Here is a 26,915-nt window from a genome sequence, read left to right on the forward strand (position 1 = left end):
ACTATAACCGTCACACTGACCACCTCACACTCACTCCATCACAAACACACTGACCCCCTCACACTCACTCCATCATCATCACCCTGATCCCCTCACACTTCTCTATCAACGTCCCCTGAACCACTCACGCTCACACTATCACCATCATCCTGAAAACCCTCACACTCACTGAATCATCGTCACACTGAGCCCTCACATTCACTCCATCACAGTCACACTGACTCCCTCACACTTACTCCATCAACGTCACGCTGAAACACTCACGCTCACACCATCACCATCATCCTGAACCGTTCACACTCACACCATCACCGTCACACTGAACCCCTCACACTCAGTCCATCACAGTCAAACTGAATCCCTCATATTTACTCCATCACCGTCACACTGACCCTCTCATACTCACTCCAGTACTGTCACCCTCACCCCCTTATAATCAATCCATCACACTCACCCTGACCCCTACACTCTCACTCCATACATGTCACCCTGACACCCTCACACTCACTCCATCAATGTCTTGCTGATCCCCTCATACTCTCTCCATCACTGTCATTCTGACCCCCTCACACTCACTCCATCACCATCACAATGACACACTCACATTCACTCCATCACCATCGCCCTGACCCCCTCACACTCACACCAACGCCGTTACCCTGATACCCTCACACTCACACCATCACCGTCACCATGACCCAATCACGCTCACTCCATCACCGTCACGCTGACCAACTCACACTCACTCCATCACAGTCAAACTGACCCCCTCACACTCACTCCATCACAGTCACACGATACCCCTCACACTCACTCCATTACCGTCACACTGGCCCCCTCACACTCACTCCATCACTGTCACCCTAACCCCTTGACACTCACTCCACAACCGTCACCCTGAACCCCTCCCACACACTCCATCATGGTCACACTGATTCACTCACACTCATTCCATAACTGTCACGCTGACCCCCTTCAACTCACTCGATCACTGTCACACTAACCCCCTCACACTTCTCCATCAAAGTCACCCTGACCCACTCACGCTCACACCATCATCATCATCCTGAACCGATCACACTCACTCCATCACCATTTCACTGAATCCCTCACACTCAGTCCTTCACAGTCAAACTGACTCCCTCACACTCACTCCATCACCGTCACGCTGAACCACTTACACTCACTGAATCACCATCACCATATTCCCCTCAAATTACTCCATTGCCGTCACACTTACCCCCTCAGACTCAGTCTATCACAGTCTCACTTACCCACTCACACTTCTCCATCAACATCAACCTAAACCACTCACCCTCACAAAATCACCATCATCCTGATCCCCTCACACTCTCTCCATCATCCAGTTCCCTCACACTCACACCATCACCGTCACACCGACCCCCTCGCACTCACAGCAGCACCATCACACTGAACCCCGTCACACTCAGTCCATCAACGTCTCACTGAACCCCTCACACTCACTCTATCACCGCCACAATGACCCGCTCACACTCACTCCATCACCATCACACTGACATTCTCACACTCACTCCATCACTATCACCCTGATCCACTCACTCTCTCACCAACACCGTTATCCTGGCTATATCACGGTCACTCCAACACTGTCACCCTGACCCCATCACAATCACACCAACACCGTTATCCTGACCCTCTCACAACTCACTACATCACCGTCACCCTGACCCACTCACAACCTCCCCATCACCGTCACGAGGACCCCCTCACACGGAATCCATCACCATCACACTGACACACTCACTCACACAACATCACCGTCACCCTGATCCACTCACGCACTCACCAACACCGTTCTCCTGTCCACATCACGGTCACTCCATCACCGTCACCCTGAACCCCTCACACTCAAAACAACACCGTTACCCTGACCCACTCACACTCACAAAATCACTGTCACCCTTATCCACTCACGCTCACTCCATCACCGTCACGCTGACACCCTCACTCTCACTCCATCAACATCACCCTGACCACCTCACACTCTCAGCATCACCATCATCTTGTACCCCACACACTCACTCCACCTCCACAACACTGATCCCCTCACACTCACGCCATCACCGTCACCCCGACCCACTCACCCTCACTCCATCACTGTCACGCCGACCACCTCACATTCACTCCATCACTATCACACTGACCCTCTCACACTCACTCCATCGCCGTCACCCTTATCCACTCACACTCTCACACTCACTACATCAAATTTATCCTGAAACACTCACGCTCACTCCATCACCACCATCCTGAATCCCACACACTCACTCCATCACCGTCACTCTGATCCCCTCACACTCACAGCAGCACCATCACACTGAACCCCATCACACTCACACCATCACCGTCACACTGACCCCCTCACACGCACTCCATCAACATAACCCTGACCCACTCACACTCTCAGCATCACCATCATCGTGAACTCCTCACACTCACTCCACCTCCGTAACACTGATCCCCTCACACTCACTCCATCACCGTCACCCTAACCGCATTACACTCACTCCATCATGGTCACCCCGACCCCCTCACACTCTCAGCATCACCATCATCTTGTACCCCTCACACCCACTCCACCTCCATAACACTGATCCCCTCACACTCACTCCATCATCATCACCCTGACCCACTCACCCTCACTCCATCACTGTCACGCTGGCCCCCTCACATTCACTCCATCACTATCACACTGACCCCATCACACTCACTCCATCACAGTCAAACTGACCCCCTCACACTCACACCAACACCGTTACCCTGACCCCATCACACTCACTTCATCACAATCAAACTGACCCCCACACATTCATACCAACACCGTTACCCTGACCCCATCACACTCACACCATCGCGTCACCTGCCCCACTTGCACTCACTACATCACCGTCATGCGGACCCCCTCACAATCACTCTATCACTCTCACGCTGACCACCTCACATTTACTCAGTTGCCATTCCCTTGAAACCCTCACACTTACTCCGTCACTGTCACCCTGACCCTGTCTCACTCAATCCACCATCGTCACCCTGACACCTCACACTAACTCCATCACCGTCACCCTGACCCCCTCACACTCACTCCATCACCGTCACCCTGACGCCCTCACACTCACTCTATCGCCGTCACCCTGAGCCCCTCACACTCACTCCATCACCGTCACCCTGACCGACTCACGCTCACTCCATCACCATCAACCTGACCCCCTCACACTCACTCCCTCACTGACACCAGGCACCCTCACACTCACACTAACACAGTCACCATGACCCCTCACACTCACTCCGTCACCGTTACACGGGCAACCACACACTCACTCCATCACCGCTATCCTGACGCCCTACACTCACTATATCACCATGACCCTGAACCGTTCTCGCTCTCTCCATCACAGTATCACTAAACCTCTCACACTCTCTCCATCACTGTCAACTTGTCCCTCTCGCACACTCTCCATCACCATCACACTCACCCCCTCACACTCACTCCACCACCGTCACTCTGAGCCCCTCACACTCATTCCATCACAGTCACAATGAACCCCTCACACTCACTCAATCACTATCTCCCTCTACCCCTCACACACACTGAATCATTGTCACACTGACCCCTCACACTAACTCCATCACATTCAAACTGACCCCCTCACACTCACACCATCACCATCACCCTGATCCCTTCACACTCACTCTATCACCCAGTCCCCTCACACTCATTCCATCACCGTCACACTCACCCCCTCACTTTCACTCCATCAACGTCATCCTGACTCCCTGACACTCACAGCATCACCATCATCCTGAACCCCTCACGCTCACTCCATCACCCAGTCCCCTCACACTCACTCCATCACCATCACACTGATCCCCTCACACTCACTCCATCACGGTCACATTGAACCCCTCACACTCACTCCATCATGGTCACACTGAGTCCCTCCTACTCACACTATAACCGTCACACTGACCACCTCACACTCACTCCATTAAAAACACGCTGACCCCCTCACACTCACTCCATCATCATCACCCTGATCCCCTCACACTTCTCTATCAACGTCCCCTGAACCACTCACGCTCACACTATCACCATCATCCTGAAAACCCTCACACTCACTGAATCATCGTCACACTGAGCCCTCACATTCACTCCATCACAGTCACACTGACTCCCTCACACTTACTCCATCAACGTCACGCTGAAACACTCACGCTCACACCATCACCATCATCCTGAACCGTTCACACTCACACCATCACTGTCACACTGAAGCCATCACACTCAGTCCATCACAGTCAAACTGAATCCCTCATATTTACTCCATCACTGTCACCCTGACCCTGTCTCACTCAATCCACCATCGTCACCCTGACGCCTCACACTAACTCCATCACCGTCACCCTGACCACCTCACGCTCACTCCATCAACGTCTCCCTGACCCCCTGACACTCACAGCATCACCATCATCCTGACCCCCTCACACTCACTCCATCACAGTCAAACTGACACCCTCACACTCACACCATCACTGTCACACTGACCCACTCACACTCACGCCATCAAAGTCACCCTGATCCCCTCACACTCACAGCATCACCATCATCCTGAACCCATCACACCCTCTCCATCTCCGTCCCACTGATCCCCTCACACTCACTCCATAACCATCACCCTAACCCCTTCACACTCACTCCATCATGGTCACACTGAACCCCTCACACTCAGTCCAACACTGTCAAACTGACCCCCTCACAGTCACTCCATCACCGTCACCCTGAACCCCTCACACTCACAGAATCATCGTCACACTGACCCCTCACATTCACTCAATCACCATCACCCTAATCCCCTCACACTCACTCCATCACCCAGTCCCCTCTCACTCACACCATCACCGTCACCCGGAACCCCTCACATTCACAGCATCACCATCATCCTGATCCCCTCACACTCACTCCATCTCATAGAAGAAGAATACAGCGCAGTACAGGCCCTTCAGCCCTCGATGTTGCGCCGATCAAAGCCCACCTAACCTACACTAACCCACTATCCTCCATATACCTATCCAATGCCCGCTTAAATACCCATAAAGAGGGAGAGTCCACTACTGCTACTGGCAGGGCATTCCATGAACTTACGACTCGCTGAGTGAAGAACCTACCCCTAACATCAGTCCTATATCTACCCCCCCTTAATTTAAAGCTATGCCCCCTTGTAATAGCTGACTCCATACGTGGAAAAAGGTTCTCACTGTCAACCCGATCTAACCCCCTAATCATCTTGTACACCTCTATCAAATCACCCCTAAACCTTCTTTTCTCCAATGAAAACAACCCCAAGTGCCTCAGCCTTTCCTCATAGGATTTTCCTACCATACCAGGCAACATCCTGGTAAACTTCCTCTGCACCCGTTCCAGTGCCTCCACATCCTTCCTATAGTATGGCGACCAAAACTGCACACTCCTTCAACGTCACACTAATTCCTTCACACTCACTCCATCATGGTCAACCTGAGCACTCACATTCACTCCATAAACGTCACCCTGAACATCTCACACTCACTTCATCATGGCCACGCTGAATCATTCACAGTCTCTCCATAACCGTCACGCTGACCCCCTCACACTCACTCTTTCACAGTCACACTGACCCCGTCACACTCACTCCATCAACGTCACCCTGAACCACTCAAGCTCTCACCATCACCATCATCCTGAATCCCTCACACACACTCCATCACCATCACACTGAACCCCTCACACTCAGTCCATCACAGTCAAACTGACCCCCTCACACTCACTCCATCAACATAAAACTGACACTCTCACACTCACTATATCACCGTCACCCTGATCCACTCACACTCTCACCAACACCGTTCTCCTGTCTCCATCATGGTCACTCCATCACCATCACCCTGATCCCCTCACACTCACACCAACACCGCTACCCTGACCCACTCACACTCACACCATCATTGTCACCCTTACCAACTCACTCTCACTCCATCACAGTCATACAGACCCCCTCACACTCACACCATCACCTCACACTGACCCCCTCACACGCACTCCATCAACGTCATAATGACACCCTCACACTCTCAGCATGACCATCATCTTGAACCCCTCACACTCACTCCACCTCCGTAACACTGATCCCCCCACACTCACTCCATCACATTCACCCTAACCCCTTCACACTTACTCCATCATGGTCACGCTGACCCCATCACACTCTCAGCATCACCATCATCTTGTACCCCACACACTCACTCCACCTCCATAACACTGATCCCCTCACACTCACACCATCACCGTCACGCTGACCCACTCACCCTCACTCCATCACTGTCACGCTGACCCCCTCACACTCACTCCATCACAGTCACACGATACCCCTCAGACTCACTCCATTACCGTCACACTGGCCCCCTATAAATCACTCCATCTCTGTCACCCTTACCCCTTCACACTCACTCCATAACCATCACCCTGAACCCCTCCCACTCACTCCATCGCCGTCACCCTGATCCACTCACACTCTCACTAACACCGTCATGCTGATGACATCGCGGTCACTCCATCACCGACACCCTGACCCCCTCACACCCACACCAACACTGTTACCCTGACCCCATCACACTCACTCCATCACAGTCAAACTGACCCCCTCACACCCACACCAACACCGTTACCCTGACCCCATCACACTCACTCCATCACAGTCAAACTGACCCCCCACACACTCATACCAACACCTTTCCCCTGACTCCATCACACTCACACCATCGCGTCACCCTGACCCAATTGCGCTCACTACATCACCGTCACGCGGACCCCCTCACAATCACTCCATCACACTCATGCGGACCACCTCACGTTCACTCAGTTGCCATTCCCTTGAACCCCTCACACTGACTCCGTCACTGTCACTTTGACTCTCTCTCACTCAATCCACCATCGTCACCCTGACGCCTCACACTAACTCCATCACCGTCACCCTGACTCCCTCACGCTCACTCCATCACCGTCACCCTGACCCCCTCACACTCACTCCATCACCGTCACCCTGAACCACTCACACTCAATACATCATTGTCACCCCGACCACCTCACGCTCACTCCATCACCGTCACCCTGACCCACTCACACTCACTCCATCACCATTACACTGAATCCCTCACACTCAGTCCTTCACAGTCAAACTGACTCCCTCACACTCACTCCATCACCGTCACGCTGAACCACTTACACTCACTGAATCACCATCACCATATTCCCCACAAATTCACTCCATTACCATCACCCTGACCCACTCAGACTCAGTCTATCACAGTCTCACTGACCCCCTCACACTTCTCCATCAACGTCAACCTAAAGCACTCACGCTCACAAAATCAACATCATCCTGATCCCCTCACACTCACTCCATCATCCAGTTCCCTCACACTCACACCATCACCGTCACACTGTCCCCTCGCACTCACTCCATCACAGTTACCCTGAAACACTCACGCTCACTCCATCACCACCATCCTGAATCCCACACACTCACTCCATCACCGTCACTCTGACCCACTCAAACTCACAGCAGCACCATCACACTGAACCCCGTCACAGTCACTCCATCACCGCCACAATGACCCCCTCACACGCACTCCATCACCATCACACTGACATGCTCACACTCACTCCATCACTATCACACTGATTCCGTCACCATGACACTGACACACTCACTCTCACAACATCACCGTCACGCTGATCCACTCACGCACTCACCAACACCATTCTCCTGTCCACATCACGGTCACTCCATCACCGTCACCCTGAACCCCTCACACTCTCACCAACACCGTTACCCTGACCCACTAACACTCACACCATCACTGTCACCCTACCCACTCACACTCACTCCATCACCGTCACCCTAACCCCTTCACACTCACTCCATCATGGTCACCCTTACCCCCTCACACTCTCAGCATCACCATCATCTTGTACCCCACACACTCACTCCACCTCCACAACACTGATCCCCTCACACTCACGCCATCACCGTCACCCTGACCCACTCACCCTCACTCCATCACTGTCACGCCGACCACCTCACATTCACTGCATCACTATCACACTGACACTCTCACACTCACTCCATCGCCGTCACCCTTATCCACTCACACTCTCACACTCACTACATCAAATTTACCCTGAAACACTCACGCTCACTCCATCACCACCATCCTGAATCCCACACACTCACTCCATCACCGTCACTCTGATCCCCTCACACTCACAGCAGCACCATCACACTGAACCCCATCACACTCACACCATCACCGTCACACTGACCCCCTCACACGCACTCCATCAACATAACCCTGACCCACTCACACTCTCAGCATCACCATCATCGTGAACTCCTCACACTCACTCCACCTCCGTAACACTGATCCCCTCACACTCACTCCATCACCGTCACCCTAACCGCATTACACTCACTCCATCATGGTCACCCCGACCCCCTCACACTCTCAGCATCACCATCATCTTGTACCCCTCACACCCACTCCACCTCCATAACACTGATCCCCTCACACTCACACCATCACCATCACCCTGACCCACTCACCCTCACTCCATCACTGTCACGCTGGCCCCCTCACATTCACTCCATCACTATCACACTGACCCCATCACACTCACACCAACACCGTTACCCTGACCCCATCACACTCACTTCATCACAATCAAACTGACCCCCACACATTCATACCAACACCGTTACCCTGACCCCATCACACTCACACCATCGCGTCACCTGCCCCACTTGCACTCACTACATCACCGTCATGCGGACCCCCTCACAATCACTCCATCACTCTCACGCTGACCACCTCACATTCACTCAGTTGCCATTCCCTTGAAACCCTCACACTTACTCTGTCACTGTCACCCTGACCCTGTCTCACTCAATCCACCATCGTCACCCTGACACCTCACACTAACTCCATCACCGTCACCCTGACCCCCTCACACTCACTCCATCACCATCGACCTGACGCACTCACACTCACTCTATCGCCGTTACCCTGACCCCCTCACACTCACTCCATCACCGTCACCCTGACCGACTCACGCTCACTCCATCACCATCAACCTGACCCCCTCACACTCACTCCCTCACTGACACCAGGCACCCTCACACTCACCATGACCCCTCACACTCACTCCGTCACCGTTACACGGGCAACCACACACTCACTCCATCACCGTTATCCTGACGCCCTACACTCACTATATCACCATGACCCTGAATCGTTCTCGCTCTCTCCATCACAGTCTCACTAAACCCCTCACACTCTCTCCATCACTGTCAACTTGTCCCTCTCGCACACTCTCCATCACCATCACACTCACCCCCTCACACTCACTCCACCACCGTCACTCTGAGCCCCTCACACACATTCCATCACAGTCACAATGAACCCCTCACACTCACTCAATCACTATCTCCCTCTACCCCTCACACTCACTGAATCATTGTCTCACTGACCCCTCACACTAACTCCATCACTTTCAAACTGACCCCCTCACACTCACTCCATCACCATCACTCTGATCCCCTCACACTCACTCTATCACCCATTCCCCTCACACTTACTCAATCACCGTCACACTCACCCTCTCACATTCACTCCATCAACGTCATCCTGACTCCCTGACACTCACAGCATCACCATCATCCTGAACCCCTCACACTCACTCAATCACCCAGTCCCCTCACTCTCACTCCATCACCATCACACTGATCCCCTCACACTCACTCCATCACGGTCACATTGAACCCCTCACACTCACTCCATCATGGTCACACTGAGTCCCTCATACTCACACTATAACCGTCACACTGACCACCTCACACTCACTCCATCAAAAACACGCTGACCCCCTCACACTCACTCCATCATCATTACCCTGATCCCCTCACACTTCTCTATCAACGTACCCTGAACCACTCACGCTCACACTATCACCATCATCCTGAAAACCCTCACACTCACTGAATCAATGTCACACTGAGCCCTCACATTCACTCCATCACAGTCACACTGACTCCCTCACACTTACTCCATCAACGTCACGCTGAAACACTCACGCTCACACCATCACCATCATCCTGAACCGTTCACACTCACACCATCACTGTCACACTGAAGCCATCACACTCAGTCCATCACAGTCAAACTGAATCCCTCATATTTACTCCATCACCGTCACACTGACCCTCTCATACTCACTCCAGTACTGTCACTCTCACCCCCTCAGAATCAATCCATCACCCTCACCCTGACCCCTACACTCTCACTCCATACATGTCACCCTGACACCCTCACACTCACTCCATCAATGTCTTGCTGATCCCCTCATACTCACTCCATCACTGTCATCCTGACCCACTGACACTCACTCCATCACCATCACAATGACACTCTCACATTCACTCCATCACCTTCTCCCTGATCCACTTACACTCTCACCAACACCGTTATCCTGACTACATCACGGTCACTCCATCACCCTCGCCCTGATCCCCTCACGCTCACACCATCACCGTCACCCTGACCCACTCACGCTCACTCCATCACCGTCACCATGACCCACTCACGCTCACTCCATCACCGTCATGCTGACCCCTACACACTCACTCCGTCACAGTCAAACTGACTCCCTCGCTCTCACTCCATCACCATCACGCTGAACCCCTTACAATCACTGAATCAACATCACCATATTCCCCTCACACTCACTCCATCACCATCACACTGACATTCTCACACTCACTCCATCACTATCACCCTGATCCACTCACGCTCTCTCCAACACCATTATCTAGGCTATATCACGGTCACTCCATCACTGTCACCCTGACACCCTCACACTCACACCAACACCGTTATCCTGACCCCCTCACACTCACACCATCACCGTCACCCTGATCCACTCACACCCTCGCCATCACCGTCACGCTAACCCCCTCACACTGACTCCGTCACCATCACACTGACACACTCACTCTCACACCATCACCATCACCCTTATCCACTCACACTCATACAGTCACTACATCAAATTTACCCTGAAACACTCACGCTCACTCCATCACCACCATCCTGAATCCCACACACTCACTCCATCACCGTCACTCTGACCCCCTCACACTCACAGCAGCACCATCACACTGAACCCCATCACACTCACACCATCACCGTCACACTGACCCCCTCACACGCACTACATCAACGTCACCCTGAACCCCTCACACTCACACCAACACCGTTACCCTGACCCACTCACACTCACACCATCACTGTCACCCTATCCCACTCACGCTCACTCCATCACCGTCACGCTGACACCCTCACTCTCACTCCATCAACCTCACCCTGACCCACTCACACTCTCAGCATCACCATCATCTTGAACCCCTCACACTCACTCCACCTCCGTAACACTGATCCCCTCACACGCACTCCATCACCGTCACCCTAACCCCTTCACAATCACTCCATCATGGTCACCCTTACCCCCTCACACTCTCAGCATCACCATCATCTTGTACCCCACACACTCACTCCACCTCCACAACACTGATCCCCTCACACTCACGCCATCACCGTCACCCCGACCCACTCACCCTCACTCCATCACTGTCACGTCGACCACCTCACATTCACTGCATCACTATCACACTGACACTCTCACACTCACTCCATCGCCGTCACCCTTATCCACTCACACTCTCACACTCACTACATCAAATTTACCCTGAAACACTCACGCTCACTCCATCACCACCATCCTGAATCCCACACACTCACTCCATCACCGTCACTCTGACCCCCTCATACTCACAGCAGCACCATCACACTGAACCCCATCACACTCACACCATCACCGTCACACTGACCCCCTCACACGCACTCCATCAACATAACCCTGACCCACTCACACTCTCAGCATCACCATCATCGTGAACTCCTCACACTCACTCCACCTCCGTAACACTGATCCCCTCACACTCACTCCATCACCGTCACCCTAACCGCATTACACTCACTCCATCATGGTCACCCTGACCCCCTCACACTCTCAGCATCACCATCATCTTGTACCCCTCACACTCACTCCACCTCCATAACACAGATCCCCTCACACTCACACCATCACCATCACCCTGACCCACTCACCCTCACTCCATCACTGTCACGTTGACCCCCTCACATTCACTCCATCACAGTCAAACTGACCCCCTCACACTCACACCAACACCGTTACCCTGCCCCACTTGCACTCACTACATCACCGTCATGCGGACCCCCTCACAATCACTCCATCACTCTCACGCTGACCACCTCACATTCACTCAGTTGCCATTCCCTTGAAACCCTCACACTTACTCCGTCACTGTCACCCTGACCCTGTCTCACTCAATCCACCATCGTCACCCTGACCCCCTCACACTCACTCCATCACCGTCACCCTGACGCACTCACACTCACTCTATCGCCGTCACCCTGACCCCCTCACACTCACTCCATCACCGTCACCCTGACCGACTCACGCTCACTCCATCACCTGATCCACTCACGCTCTCACCAACACTATTATCCTGGCTATATCACGGTCACTCCATCACTGTCACCCTGACACCCTCACACTCACACCAACACCGTTATCCTGACCCCCTCACACTCACACCATCACCGTCATCCTGATCCACTCACACCCTCGCCATCACCGTCACGCTAAACCCCCTCACACTGACTCCATCACCATCACACTGACACACTCACTCTCACACCATCACCATCACCCTGATCCACTCACGCACTCACCAACACCGTTCTCCTGTCTACATCACGGTCACTCCATCACCGTCACCCTGATCCCCTCACACTCACACCAACACCATTACGCTGACCGACCCACATTCACACCATCTCTGTCACCCTTACGCACTCACGATCACTCCATCACCGTCACGCGGACCCCCTCACAATCACTCCAACACTCTCATGCTGACCACCTCACATTCACTCAGTTGCCATTCCCTTGAACCCCTCACACTTACTCCCTCACTGTCACCCTGACCCTCTCTCACTCACTCCACCATCGTCACCCTGACGCCTCACGCTAACTCCATCACCGTCACCCTGACCCCCTCACGCTCACTCCATCACCGTTCACCCTGAAACACTCACACTGAACACATCATTGTCACCCGGACGAGATCACGCTCACTCCATCACCATCTCCCTGACGCCCTCACACTCATTCCGTCACCGTCACTCTGACCCACTCACGCTCACTCCATCACCGTCAACCTGACCCACTCACACTCACTCCCTCACGGACACCAGTCCCCCTCACACTCACATTAACACAGTCACCATGACCCTTCACACTCACTCTGTCACCGTGACACAGGCAACCCCACACTCACTCCATCACCGTTATCCTGACCCCAACACACTCACTATATCACCGTGACCCTGAACCGTTCTCGCTCACTCCATCACAATCTCACTAAACCCCTCACACTCTCTCCATCAGTGTCAACTTGTCCCTCTCGCACACTCTCCATCACCATCACACTCACCCCCTCACACTCACTCCACCACCGTCACTCTGAGCCCCTCACACTCATTCCATCACAGTCATACTGAACCCCTCACACTCTCACCATCACCGTCACACTAACCCCCTCACACGCACTCCATCAACGTCACCCTGAACCCCTCACACTCACACCAACACCGTTACACTGACCCACTCACACTCACACCATCACTGTCACCCTATCCCACTCACGCTCACTCTATCACCGTCACGCTGACACCCTCACTCTCACTCCATCAACCTCACCCTGACCCCCTGACACTCTCAGCATCACCATCAAATTGAACCCCTCACACTCACTCCACCTCCGTAACACTGATCCCCTCACACTCACTCCATCACCGTCACCATAACCCCTTCACACTCACTCCATAATGTCACCCTTACCCCCTAACACTCTCAGCATCACCATCATCTTGTACCCCACACACTCACTCCACCTCCACAACACTGATCCCCTCACGCTCACACCATCACCGTCACCCTGACCCACTCACGCTCACTCCATCACCGTCACCATGACCCACTCACGCTCACTCCATCACCGTCATGCTGACCCCTACACACTCACTCCGTCACAGTCAAACTGACTCCCTCACTCTCACTCCATCACCATCACGCTGAACCCCTTACAATCACTGAATCAACATCACCATATTCCCCTCACACTCACTCCATCACCATCACACTGACATTCTCACACTCACTCCATCACTATCACCCTGATCCACTCACGCTCTCACTAACACCATTATCCTGGCTATATCACGGTCACTCCATCACTGTCACCCTGACACCCTCACACTCACACCAACACCGTTATCCTGACCCCCTCACACTCACACCATCACCGTCACCCTGATCCACTCACACCCTCGCCATCACCGTCACGCTAACCCCCTCACACTGACTCCATCACCATCACACTGACACACTCACTCTCACACCATCACCATCACCCTTATCCACTCACACTCTCACACTCACTACATCAAATTTACCCTGAAACACTCACGCTCACTCCATCACCACCATCCTGAATCCCACACACTCACTCCATCACCGTCACTCTGACCCCCTCACACTCACAGCAGCACCATCACACTGAACCCCATCACACTCACACCATCACCGTCACACTGACCCCCTCACACGCACTCCATCAACGTCACCCTGAACCCCTCACACTCACACCAACACCGTTACACTGACCCACTCACACTCACACCATCACTGTCACCCTATCCCACTCACGCTCACTCCATCACCGTCACGCTGACACCCTCACTCTCACTCCATCAACCTCACCCTGACCCCCTCACACTCTCAGCATCACCATCATCTTGAACCCCTCACACTCACTCCACCTCCGTAACACTGATCCCCTCACACTCACTCCATCACCGTCACCCTAACCGCTTCAAACTCACTCCATCATGGTCACCCTTACCCCCTCACACTCTCAGCATCACCATCATCTTGTACCCCACACACTCACTCCACCTCCACAACACTGATCCCCTCACACTCACTCCATCACCATCACCCCGACCCACTCACCCTCACTCCATCACTGTCACGCCGACCACCTCACATTCACTGCATCACTATCTCACTGACACTCTCACACTCACTCCATCACCGTCACCCTTATCCACTCACACTCTCACACTCACTACATCAAATTTACCCTGAAACACTCACGCTCACTCCATCACCACCATCCTGAATCCCACACACTCACTCCATCACCGTCACTCTGACCCCCTCACACTCACAGCAGCACCATCACACTGAACCCCATCACACTCACACCATCACCGTCACACTGACCCCCTCACACGCACTCCATCAACATAACCCTGACCCACTCACACTCTCAGCATCACCATCATCGTGAACTCCTCACACTCACTCCACCTCCGTAACACTGATCCCCTCACACTCACTCCATCACCGTCACCCTAACCGCATTACACTCACTCCATCATGGTCACCCCGACCCCCTCACACTCTCAGCATCACCATCATCTTGTACCCCTCACACTCACTCCACCTCCATAACACTGATCCCCTCACACTCACACCATCACCATCACCCTGACCCACTCACCCTCACTCCATCACTGTCACGCTGGCCCCCTCACATTCACTCCATCACTATCACACTGACCCCATCACACTCACTCCATCACAGTCAAACTGACCCCCTCACACTCACACCAACACCGTTACCCTGACCCCATCACACTCACTTCATCACAATCAAACTGACCCCGACACATTCATACCAACACCGTTACCCTGACCCCATCACACTCACACCATCGCGTCACCTGCCCCACTTGCACTCACTACATCACCGTCATGCGGACCCCCTCACAATCACTCCATCACTCTCACGCTGACCACCTCACATTCACTCAGTTGCCATTCCCTTGAAACCCTCACACTTACTCCGTCACTGTCACCCTGACCCTGTCTCACTCAATCCACCATCGTCACCCTGACCCCCTCACACTCACTCCATCACCGTCACCCTGACGCCCTCACACTCACTCTATCGCCGTCACCTTGACCCCCTCACACTCACTCCATCACCGTCACCCTGACCGACTCACGCTCACTCCATCACCATCAACCTGACCCCCTCACACTCACTCCATCACCGTCACCCTGACGCCCTCACACTCACTCTATCGCCGTCACCCTGACCCCCTCACACTCACTCCATCACCGTCACCCTGACCGACTCACGCTCACTCCATCACCATCAACCTGACCCCCTCACACTCACTCCCTCACTGACACCAGGCACCCTCACACTCACACTAACACAGTCACCACGACCCCTCACACTCACTCCGTCACCGTTACACGGGCAAACACACACTCACTCCATCACCATTATCCTGACGCCCTACACTCACTATATCACCATGACCCTGAACCGTTCTCGCTCTCTCCACCACAGTCTCACTAAACCCCTCACACTCTCTCCATCACTGTCAACTTGTCCCTCTCGCACACTCTCCATCACCATCACACTCACCCCCTCACACTCACTCCACCACCGTCACTCTGAGCCCCTCACACTCATTCCATCACAGTCACAATGAACCCCTCACACTCACTCAATCACTATCTCCCTCTACCCCTCACACTCACTGAATCATTGTCACACTGACCCCTCACACTAACTCCATCACCATCACCCTGATCCCATCACACTCACTCTATCACCCAGTCCCCTCACACTCACTCCATCACCGTCACACTCACCCCCTCACATTCACTCCATCAACGTCATCCTGACTCCCTGACACTCACAGCATCACCATCATCCTGAACCCCTCACACTCACTCCATCACGCAGTCCCCTCACACTCACTCCATCACCATCACACTGATCCCCTCACACTCACTCCATCACGGTCACATTGAACCCCTCACACTCACTCCATCATGGTCACACTGAGTCCCTCATACTCACACTATAACCGTCACACTGACCACCTCACACTCACTCCATCAAAAACACGCTGACCCCCTCACACTCACTCCATCATCATCACCCTGATCCCCTCACACTTCTCTATCAACGTCCCCTGAACCACTCACGCTCACACTATCACCATCATCCTGAAAACCCTCACACTCACTGAATCATCGTCACACTGAGCCCTCACATTCACTCCATCACAGTCACACTGACTCTCTCACACTTACTCCATCAACGTCACGCTGAAACACTCACGCTCACACCATCACCATCATCCTGAACCGTTCACACTCACACTATCACTGTCACACTGAAGCCATCACACTCAGTCCATCACAGTCAAACTGAATCCCTCATATTTACTCCATCACCGTCACACTGACCCACTCATACTCACTCCAGTACTGTCACTCTCACCCCCTCAGAATCAATCCATCACCCTCACCCTGACCCCTACACTCTCACTCCATACATGTCACCCTGACACCCTCACACTCACTCCATCAATGTCTTGCTGATCCCCTCATACTCACTCCATCACTGTCATCCTGACCGGCTGACACTCACTCCATCACCATCACAATGACACTCTCACATTCACTCCATCACCTTCTCCCTGATCCACTTACACTCTTTTCCAACACCGTTACCCTGACTACATCACGGTCACTCCATCACCCTCGCCCTGATCCCCTCACGCTCACACCATCACCGTCACCCTGACCCACTCACGCTCACTCCATCACCGTCACCATGACCCACTCACGCTCACTCCATCACCGTCATGCTGACCCCTACACACTCACTCCGTCACAGTCAAACTGACTCCCTCACTCTCACTCCATCACCATCACGCTGAACCCCTTACAATCACTGAATCAACATCACCATATTCCCCTCACACTCACTCCATCACCATCACACTGACATTCTCACACTCACTCCATCACTATCACCCTGATCCACTCACGCTCTCACTAACACCATTATCCTGGCAATATCACGGTCACTCCATCACTGTCACCCTGACACCCTCACACTCACACCAACACCGTTATCCTGACCCCCTCACACTCACACCATCACCGTCACCCTGATCCACTCACACCCTCGCCATCACCGTCACGCTAACCCCCTCACACTGACTCCATCACCATCACACTGACACACTCACTCTCACACCATCACCATCACCCTTATCCACTCACACTCTCACACTCACTACATCAAATTTACCCTGAAACACTCACGCTCACTCCATCACCACCATCCTGAATCCCACACACTCACTCCATCACCGTCACTCTGACCCCCTCACACTCACAGCAGCACCATCACACTGAACCCCATCACACTCACACCATCACCGTCACACTGACCCCCTCACACGCACTCCATCAACGTCACCCTGAACCCCTCACACTCACACCAACACCGTTACACTGACCCACTCACACTCACACCATCACTGTAACCCTATCCCACTCACGCTCACTCCATCACCATCATCCTGACCCCCTCACACTCACTCCCTCACTGACACCAGGCACCCTCACACTCACACTAACACAGTCACCATGACCCCTCACACTCACTCCGTCACCGTTACACGGACAACCACACACTCACTCCATCACCGTTATCCTGACGCCCTACACTCACAATATCACCATGACCCTGAACCGTTCTCGCTCTCTCCATCACAGTCTCACTAAACCCCTCACACTCTATCCATCACTTTCAACTTGTCCCTCTCGCACACTCTCCATCACCATCACACTCACCCCCTCACACTCACTCCACCACCGTCACTCTGAGCCCCTCACACTCATTCCATCACAGTCACAATGAACCCCTCACACTCACTCAATCACTATCTCCCTCTACCCCTCACACTCACTGAATCATTGTCACACTGACCCCTCACACTAACTCCATCACATTCAAACTGACCCCCTCACACTCACTCCATCACCATCACCCTGATCCCCTCACACTCACTCTATCACCCAGTCCCCTCACACTCACTCCATCACCGTCACACTCACCCCCTCACATTCACTCCATCAATGTCATCCTGACTCCCTGACACTCACAGCATCACCATCAACCTGAACCCCTCACACTCACTCCATCACCCAGTCCCCTCACACTCACTCCATCACCATCATACTGATCCCCTCACACTCACTCCATCACGGTCACATTGAACCCCTCACACTCACTCCATCATGGTCACACTGAGTCCCTCATACTCACACTATAACCGTCACACTGACCACCTCACACTCACTCCATCAAAAACTCGCTGACCCCCTCACACTCACTCCATCATCATCACCCTGATCCCCTCACACTTCTCTATCAACGTCCCCTGAACCACTCACGCTCACACTATCACCATCATCCTGAAAACCCTCACACTCACTGAATCATCGTCACACTGAGCCCTCACATTCACTCCATCACAGTCACACTGACTCCCTCACACTTACTCCATCAACGTCACGCTGAAACACTCACGCTCACACCATCACCATCATCCTGAACCGTTCACACTCACACCATCACTGTCAAACTGAAGCCATCACACTCAGTCCATCACAGTCAAACTGAATCCCTCATATTTACTCCATCACCGTCACACTGACCCACTCATACTCACTCCAGTACTGTCACTCTCACCCCCTCAGAATCAATCCATCACCCTCACCCTGACCCCTACACTCTCACTCCATACATGTCACCCTGACACCCTCACACTCACTCCATCAATGTCTTGCTGATCCCCTCATACTCACTCCATCACTGTCATCCTGACCGGCTGACACTCACTCCATCACCATCACAATGACACTCTCACATTCACTCCATCACCTTCTCCCTGATCCACTTACACTCTTTTCCAACACCGTTACCCTGACTACATCACGGTCACTCCATCACCCTCGCCCTGATCCCCTCACGCTCACACCAACACCGTCACCCTGACCCACTCACGCTCACTCCATCACCGTCACCATGACCCACTCACGCTCACTCCATCAACGTCATGCTGACACCTACACACTCACTCCGTCACAGTCAAACTGACTCCCTCACTCTCACTCCATCACCATCACGCTGAACCCCTTACACTCACTGAATCAACATCACCATGTTCCCCTCACACTCACTCCATCACCATCCCACTGACATTCTCACACTCACTCCATCACTATCACCCTGATCCACTCACGCTCTCACCAACACTATTATCCTGGCTATATCACGGTCACTCCATCACTGTCACCCTGACACCCTCACACTCACAGCAACACCGTTATCCTGACCCCCTCACACTCACACCATCACCGTCACCCTGATCCACTCACGCACTCACCAACACCGTTCTCCTGTCTACATCACGGTCACTCCATCACCGTCACCCTGATCCCCTCACACTCACACCAACACCATTACGCTGACCGACCCACATTCACACCATCTCTGTCACCCTTACGCACTCACGCTCACTCCATCACCGTCACGCGGACCCCCTCACAATCACTCCAACACTCTCATGCTGACCACCTCACATTCACTCAGTTGCCATTCCCTTGAACCCCTCACACTTACTCCCTCACTGTCACCCTGACCCTCTCTCACTCACTCCACCATCGTCACCCTGACGCCTCACGCTAACTCCATCACCGTCACCCTGACCCCCTCACGCTCACTCCTTCACCGTTCACCCTGAAACACTCACACTGAACACATCATTGTCACCCCGACGACATCACGCTCACTCCATCACCGTCTCCCTGACGCCCTCACACTCACTCCTTCACCGTCACTCTGACCCACTCACGCTCACTCCATCACCGTCAACCTGACCCACTCACACTCACGCCCTTAAGGACACCAGTCCCCCTCACACTCACATTAACACAGTCACCATGACCCTTCACACTCACTCTGTCACCGTGACACAGGCAACCCCACACTCACTCCATCACCGTTATCCTGACCCCAACACACTCACTATATCACCGTGACCCTGAACCGTTCTCGCTTACTCCATCACAATCTCACTAAACCCCTCACACTCTCTCCATCAGTGTCAACTTGTCCCTCTCGCACACTCTCCATCACCATCACACTCACCCCCTCACACTCACTCCACCACCGTCACTCTGAGCCCCTCACACTCATTCCATCACAGTCATACTGAACCCCTCACACTCACACCATCACCGTCACACTGACCCCCTCACACGCACTCCATCAACGTCACCCTGAACCCCTCACACTCACACCAACACCGTTACCCTGACGCACTCACACTCACACCATCACTGTCACCCTATCCCACTCACGCTCACTCTATCACCGTCACGCTGACACCCTCACTCTCACTCCATCAACCTCACCCTGACCCCCTCACACTCTCAGCATCACCATCATCTTGAACCCCTCACACTCACTCCGCCTCTGTAACACTGATCCCCTCACACTCACTCCATCACCGTCACCATAACCCCTTCACACTCACTCCATAATGTCACCCTTACCCCCTAACACCCTCAGCATCACCATCATCTTGTACCCCACACACTCACTCCACCTCCATAACACTGATCCCCACACACTCACGCCATCACCGTCACCCCGACCCACTCACCCTCACTCCATCACTGTCACGCCGACCACCTCACATTCACTCCATCACTATCACACTGACACTCTCACACTCACTCCATCGCCGTCACCCTTATCCACTCACACTCTCACACTCACTACATCAAATTTACCCTGAAACACTCACGCTCACTCCATCACCACCATCCTGAATCCCACACACTCACTCCATCACCGTCACTCTGACCCCCTCACACTCACAGCAGCACCATCACACTGAACCCCATCACACTCACACCATCACCGTCACACTGACCCCCTCACACGCACTCCATCAACATAACCCTGACCCACTCACACTCTCAGCATCACCATCATCGTGAACTCCTCACACTCACTCCACCTCCGTAACACTGATCCCCTCACACTCTCTCCATCACCGTCACCCTAACCGCATTACACTCACTCCATCATGGTCACCCCGACCCCCTCACACTCTCAGCATCACCATCATCTTGTACCCCTCACACTCACTCCACCTCCATAACACTGATCCCCCCACACTCACACCATCACCATCACCCTGACCCACTCACCCTCACTCCATCACTGTCACGCTGGCCCCCTCACATTCACTCCATCACTATCACACTGACCCCATCACACTCACTCCATCACAGTCAAACTGACCCCCTCACACTCACACCAACACCGTTACCCTGACCCCATCACACTCACTTCATCACAATCAAACTGACCCCGACACATTCATACCAACACCGTTACCCTGACCCCATCACACTTACACCATCGCGTCACCTGCCCCACTTGCACTCACTACATCACCGTCATGCGGACCCCCTCACAATCACTCCATCACTCTCACGCTGACCACCTCACATTCACTCAGTTGCTATTCCCTTGAAACCCTCACACTTACTCCGTCACTGTCACCCTGACCCTGTCTCACTCAATCCACCATCGTCACCCTGACACCTCACACTAACTCCATCACCGTCACCCTGACCCCCTCACACTCACTCCATCACCGTCACCCTTACGCCCTCACACTCACTCTATCGCCGTCACCCTGACCCGCTCACACTCACACCATCACTGTCACCCTGACCGACTCACGCTCACTCCATCACCATCAACCTGACCCCCTCACACTCACTCCCTCACTGACACCAGGCACTCTCACACTCACACTAACACAGTCACCATGACCCCTCACACTCACTCCGTCACCGTTACACGGGCAACCACACACTCACTCCATCACTGTTATCTTGACGCCCTACACTCACTATATCACCATGACCCTGAACCGTTCTCGCTCTCTCCACCACAGTCTCACTAAACCCCTCACACTCTCTCCATCACTGTCAACTTGTCCCTCTCGCACACTCTCCATCACCATCACACTCACCCCCTCACACTCACTCCACCACCGTCACTCTGAGCCCCTCACACTCATTCCATCACAGTCACAATGAACCCCTCACACTCACTCAATCACTATCTCCCTCTACCCCTCACACTCACTGAATCATTGTCACACTGACCCCTCACACTAACTCCATCACATTCAAACGGACCCCCTCATACTCACTCCATCACCATCACCCTGATCCCCTCACACTCACTCTATCACCCAGTCCCCTCACACTCACTCCATCACCGTCACACTCACCCCCTCACATTCACTCCATCAACGTCATCCTGACTCCCTGACACTCACAGCATCACCATCATCCTGAACCCCTCACACTCACTCCATCACCCAATCCCCTCACACTCACTCCATCACCATCACACTGATCCCCTCACACTCACTCCATCACGGTCACATTGAACCCCTCACACTCACTCCATCATGGTCACACTGAGTCCCTCATACTCACACTATAACCGTCACACTGACCACCTCACACTCACTCCATCAAAAACACGCTGACCCCCTCACACTCACTCCATCATCATCACCCTGATCCCCTCACACTTCTCTATCAACGTCCCCTGAACCACTCACGCTCACACTATCACTATCATCCTGAAAACCCTCACACTCACTGAATCATTGACACACTGAGCCCTCACATTCACTCCATCACAGTCACACTGACTCCCTCACACTTACTCCATCAACGTCACGCTGAAACACTCACGCTCACACCATCACCATCATCCTGAACCGTTCACACTCACACCATCACTGCCACACTGAAGCCATCACACTCAGTCCATCACAGTCAAACTGAATCCCTCATATTTACTCCATCACCGTCACACTGACCCTCTCATACTCACTCCAGTGCTGTCACTCTCACCCCCTCAGAATCAATCCATCACCCTCACCCTGACCCCTACACTCTCACTCCATACATGTCACCCTGACACCCTCACACTCACTCCATCAATGTCTTGCTGATCCCCTCATACTCACTCCATCACTGTCATCCTCTTCCGCTGACACTCACTCCATCACCATCACAATGACACTCTCACATTCACTCCATCACCTTCTCCCTGATCCACTTACACTCTCACCAACACCGTTATCCTGACTACATCACGGTCACTCCATCACCCTCGCCCTGATCCCCTCACGCTCACACCATCACCGTCACCCTGACCCACTCACGCTCACTCCATCACCGTCACCATGACCCACTCACGCTCACTCCATCACCGTCATGCTGACCCCTACACACTCACTCCGTCACAGTCAAACTGACTCCCTCACTCTCACTCCATCACCATCACGCTGAACCCCTTACACTCACTGAATCAACATCACCATATTCCCCTCACACTCACTCCATCACCATCACACTGACATTCTCACACTCACTCCATCACTATCACCCTGATCCACTCACGCTCTCACTAACACCATTATCCTGGCTATATCACGGTCACTCCATCACTGTCACCCTGAAACCCTCACACTCACACCAACACCGTTATCCTGACCCCCTCACACTCACACCATCACCGTCACCCTGATCCACTCACACCCTCGCCATCACCGTCACGCTAACCCCCTCACACTGACTCCATCACCAGCACACGGACACACTCACTCTCACACCATCGCCATCACCCTGATCCACTCACGCACTCACCAACACCGTTCTCCTGTCTACATCACGGTCACTCCATCACCGTCACCCTGATCCCCTCACACTCACACCAACACCATTACCCTGACCTACCCACATTCACACCATCTCTGTCACCTTACGCACTCACGCTCATTCCATCACCGTCACGCGGACCCCCTCACAATCACTCCAACACTCTCATGCTGACCACCTCACATTCACTCAGTTGCCATCCCTTGAACCCCTCACACTTACTCCCTCACTGTCACCCTGACCCTCTCTCACTCACTCCACCATCGTCACCCTGACGCCACACGCGAACTCCATCACCGTCACCCTGACCCCCTCATGCTTACTCCATCACCGTTCACCCTGAAACACTCACACTGAATACATCATTGTCACCCCGACGACATCACGCTCACTCCATCACCATCTCCCTGACGCCCTCACACTCATTCCGTCACCGTCACTCTGACCCACTCACGCTCACTCCATCACCGTCAACCTGACCCACTCACACTCACTCCCTCACGGACACCAGTCCCCCTCACACTCACATTAACACAGTCACCATGACCCCTCACACTCACTCCGTCACCGTGACACAGGCAACCCCACACTCACTCCATCACCGTTATCCTGACCCCAACACACTCACTATATCACCGTGACCCTGCACCGTTCTCGCTCACTCCATCACAATCTCACTAAACCCCCCACACTCTCTCCATCACTGTCAACTTGTCCCTCTCGCACACTCTCCATCACCATCACACTCACCCCCTCACACTCACTCCAACACCGTCACTCTGAGCCCCTCACACTCATTCCATCACAGTCATACTGAACCCCTCACACTCACACCATCACCGTCACACTGACCCCTTCACACTCACTCCATCATAGTCACCCTGACTCCCTCACACTCTCAGCATCACCCTCATCTTGTACCCCTCACACTCACTCCACCTCGATAACACTGATCCCCTCACACTCACACCATCACCGTCACCCTGACCCACTCACCCTCACTCCATCACCGTCATGCTGACCCCTACACACTCACTCCATCACAGTCAAACTGACTCCCTCACACTCACTCCATCACCGTCACGCTGAACCCCTTACACTCACTGAATCACCATCACCATATTCCCCTCAAATTCACTCCATTACCATCACCCTGACCCCCTCAGACTCAGTCTATCACCGTCACACTGACCCCCCCGCACTCACTCCATCAAAGTTACACTGAAACACTCACGCTCACTCCATCACCGCCATCCTGAATCCCACAAACTCACTCCATCACCATCACCCTGACCCCCTCACACTCACAGTCACCCTCAACCCATCACAGTCGCAACATCACAGTCACCCTGAACCCATCACAGTCGCAACATCACCATCACACTGACCCCCTCACACTCACTCCATCACCATTACCATGACCCTCTCACACTCACTCCATCACTGTCACCCTGATCCCCTCACACTCCCTCCATCACTGTCACTCTGACCCCCTCACCGTCACTCCATCTCTGTCACCCTGATCCCCTCACATTCACCCCATCACATTCATCCTGAACCCACTCACACTCACTTCATCACCGTCACCCTGACCCCCTCACGCTCACTCCATCACCGTTCTCCGGACCCCACAAACTCACTCCATCGCCATCACCATGACCTCCTCACAGTGAGTCCATCACGTCTCCCTGACCCTCTCACACTCACTGCATCGCCGTCCCCAGACCCACTCACACTCACTCCATCACCATCACCCTGACCCCCTCACACTCGCTCTATCACCATCACACTGAACCTCTCACACTCACTCTGTCACACTCACCCTGAATCCCTCACACTCACTCCATCGCCGTCACACCTACTGTGTCACACTCACTCCGTCACCGTCACCCTGACCCTCTCAGACTCACTTCTTCACTGC

Source organism: Chiloscyllium punctatum, chromosome 21 (assembly GCF_047496795.1).
Source record: "Chiloscyllium punctatum isolate Juve2018m chromosome 21, sChiPun1.3, whole genome shotgun sequence".
Classification (NCBI taxonomy): domain Eukaryota; kingdom Metazoa; phylum Chordata; class Chondrichthyes; order Orectolobiformes; family Hemiscylliidae; genus Chiloscyllium; species Chiloscyllium punctatum.